Consider the following 4,044-nt stretch of genomic DNA (forward strand, 5'->3'; position numbering starts at 1 on the left):
TAGTTTATCGTCGGTCTATGCAATGAGCGGTGATGATGGCGCGTCCCTTTTATTCACGGTTACTGACGGAACCCGGGATAAAAGGGAGCCCCCTGCCAGGTGAGGCTGGGAGCGTAGCCTTTTGTCTCGGGTCCCGTCACCTAACAGCGTTATAACCCCCCCCCTTTTATCCCGGTTGGTGACGGGACCCGGGATAAAAGGGTACGTTCGGGCGGGAGACGAAACGTACCCTTTTATCCCGGTTGCCGTTTGCAACCGGGATAAAAGGGGGGCCTTTTGCCCCGGTTGCTGTTAGCACCCGAGACAAAAGGTCTTTTTTCCTATTTTTCTTCTCCCGCCTGTTTTTTGGAAATGGATTTTATTTTATCTTTTCACTGCATTTCAGGATGAAAAACAAAACCTTCACAGATTTTGTACATGCAAAAATATATTTAATTAACGAGTAAATTGACAATAAGTATGAATTAATCATTAATTCTATACCAGTTCATTTAGCCTGTAAAATATTTATTTTACTGCATTGCTGTGATCAAGAAAATATTCAATTAAATTATTTCAATGCGCAGAAAAATCCATATTAGTATGTGGTTAACAATGTTCATGTTTATCTAAAAAATCTTCACCTAACAAATTTAATAACACATGAAATCATACATAGGGTAAATTACAAATTAAATTGTATCAATTAATACACAAAGGTCATGTACATTTAACGCATTACAATACAACGTTGTAAAATTTCTTCTTCACGAAAGTTCCTTGATCATGATCGCGGCGTAAGTACGGAGTCTCTTCTTTGGATAGCAGGATGCTTGGATCAACTTCAACGGCGAATGGAGGCATGCCATCAAACTGATCATAATCATCTGATTGGTCTGTTTTATTCTCGACTCCCACGATTTTTCTTTTACCTGGAAGAACTATGTGGCACTTTGGCTCCCATGTCTCTTCTGGATTCCTCTTGGGTTTGCTGCACATGTCCTTCACATAGAACACCTGATGCATATCATTGGCAAGTACGAATGGGTCATCACTGTATCCAGTCTTGCTCAGATCTACTATTGTCATTCCGTACTGATCTTTGGTGACGGCAGTTAGCTTCACCCAATTGCAAAGAAATAGAGGGATGTACAGCGGTCCGTATTCGAGTTCCCATATCTCCTGTATGAAACCATAATACGACTCCTTGCTATTATTTCTATCCATGGCATCTATGCGGACACCACTATTCTGGTTCGTGCTTTTCTGGTCCTGTGCTCTCGTGTAAAATGTGTAACCATTTATCTCATAGCCTTGGAATTTGACGATTGTGGTAGCAGGTCTCCTAGCTAACCAGGCAAGCTGTGGGTGAATCTCAGAGTTACCCATAAGTTGTTGGCGCAACCAGGAGGGAAAAGTTTCCATGTGATGATGGGTAAGCCAAGCATCGGATTTGGTCGGGTTTTTTGAAGCTACCATCTGCCTGTGCTGCTCGATATACGGAGACACAAAGGATGACTGTTGTAGAACAGTGTAGTGTGCCTTGTCGAACAAATCAGTATCATTGTTCAAACTTGATTTCCTTCCAAGGGTGCCCATTCCTCGGAGCCTCCCCTCGTGGCGTGAAGTTGGAACCCCAATAGAGTCAATTGAATCAATAAAATCAACACAAAACTCGATCACCTCCTCTGTTCCATATCCCTTGGCGATGCTTCCTTCTGGACGGGCACGATTAAGAACATAGTTTTTTAGGACTGCCATGAACCTCTCGAAAGGCCACATATTGTGCAGGTATACAGGTCCGAGAATACCAATCTCTTTTACTAGGTGAACCAGTAAGAGCGTCATAATATTGAAGAAGGATGGTGGAAATAACAACTCAAAACTGACAAGACATTGCACCACATCGTTCTGTAGCTTTGATAGCTTGGATGGATCGATTGCCTTCTGCGAAATCGCATTGAGAAACGCGCATAGCTTTACGAGCGGCAACCAGACATTTTCTGGTAGAACACCCCTCAGTGCAACCGGAAGCAACTGGGTCATCAACATGTGGTAGTCATGAGCCTTGAGATTTGTAAACTTCTTTTGTTTCATATTTATTATTTCCTTTATATTCGAGGAGTACCCAGACGGGACCTTCATACTATTCAAGCATTCAAACATGCTATCCTTCTCTTCCTTGCTGAGAGTGTAACTGGCAGGACGTAAGTAGTGCTATCCATTATCTCTCTTTTCCGGATGTAGGTCATCTCGTTGCCCCATGGCTTTCAGGTCCTGTCGTGCTTCCAATGTATCTTTTGAGGTTCCATAAACACCCATGAAGCCTAGCACGTTCACGCAAAGATTCTTCGTCAGGTGCATCACGTCTATTGCGTTGCGAACCTCTAGGATTTCCCAATAAGGTAGCTCCCAAAATATTGACTTTTTCTTCCACATGGGTGCATGTCCGTTATCGTCGTTCGGAACAGGTTGGCTACCAAGTCCCTTTCCGAAGACTACATATACATCCTTCATCATCTCGAACACACGCTTTCCATTACGGTGTGCAGGTTTTTTACGATGGTCTGGCGCCCCTTTGAAATGCATCCCGCTCTTTCTCAGCTGGTGGTGAGTAGGGAGAAATCGACGATGACCCATATAGATGACCTTCTTACAGTGCTTCAAGTACATGCTGTCTGTGTCGTCTAAACAGTGGGTGCATGCCCGATATCCCTTATTTATCTGTCCTGAAAGGTTACTCAATGCAGTCCAATTGTTGATGGTTACGAACAATAGTGCTCGTAGATTAAAGATCTCTTGTCTATCCTCATCCCACACACGTACACCTTCTTCCTTCCAGAGCTATAAAAGGTCATCAACCAACGGCCTTAGGTACACGTCAATGTTGTTGCCGGGTTGTTTTGGGCCTTGGATAAGCGCCGGCATCATAATGAACTTCCGCTTCATGCACAGCCAAGGAGGAAGGTTGAACACACAAAGGGTCACAGACCAAGTACTATGGCCACTACTCAACTCACCGAATGGATTGAATCCATCAGTGCTTAAACCAAACCTTATGTTCCTTGCTTCACTTTCAAAGTCTGGGAATGTTCTATCAATTGATCTCCACTGTGCCCCATCTGCGGGGTGTCTCAGCATCTCATCTTCCTTACGGTCTTCTTTGTGCCATCGCATCAACTTAGCATTCGCCTTGTTCCTGAACAAGCGCTTCAAACGTGGTATTATAGGGAAATACCACATCACCTTCGCGGGAACTCTCTTCTTGGGAGACTGCCCCTCGACATCACCAGGATCATCTCGCCTGATCTTATACCGCAGGGCTTCGCAGACGGGACAAGCATCCAATTTCTCGTATTCATCACCACGATAGAGGATACAGTCATTAGGGCATGCGTGTATCTTCTGAACATCCAATCCGAGAGGGCAAATAATTTGTTTAGCTTCATATGTTGTGGACGGTAATTCATTATTCTCGGGGAGAATCTTCTTAACAATGTTCAACATCCCCTGAAATGCCTTATCGGACACACCATTTTTTGCCTTCCATTGCACAAATTCTAGTGTCGTACCTAGTTTTTTATGGCCCTGCTGGCAACCTGGGTACAACAATTTTTGGTGATCATCTATCATGCGCTGCAACTTTGCTGCTTCCTTCTCAGTTTCGCAATCTCTGTATGCATCTCGTATCACCTGACCAAGGTCATCAGTAGGGTCATTTTCTGCAAACTCATCTTCATCAGCCTCGCCCATTGTAGTACCTGCAAAAGCTTGGCCTGCAACCCAGTCCGGAATGGTGTCATCTTCCTCCTCCTCCTCGCCATCTTCCATTACAACCCCTAGTTCACCGTGCTTGGTCCAAACCAAATAGTTAGGCATGAAACCGTATTTAAACAAGTGGCTGTGAATAATCCCCCAGGAATCCTTTGAATACTCCTTCCTGTTATTGCATTGGAAGCATGGACAACATACGAACCCATTCTCTGGCTTGTTCGCTTTTGCCACTTCGAGAAAATAATGCAAGCCATCAATAAACGCCTTGCTCCGCCTGTCTGCATTATACAT

At 44.2% G+C, this 4,044-nt stretch overlaps 1 pseudogene; it reads right to left on the reverse strand.

Moving 5' to 3' along the window:
* Nucleotides 1-741: 741 nt before the first annotated feature.
* Nucleotides 742-4,044, reverse strand: LOC101766979 (annotated as a pseudogene).

The sequence above is a fragment of the Setaria italica genome, chromosome VI (assembly GCF_000263155.2).
Source record: "Setaria italica strain Yugu1 chromosome VI, Setaria_italica_v2.0, whole genome shotgun sequence".
Lineage (NCBI taxonomy): Eukaryota > Viridiplantae > Streptophyta > Magnoliopsida > Poales > Poaceae > Setaria > Setaria italica.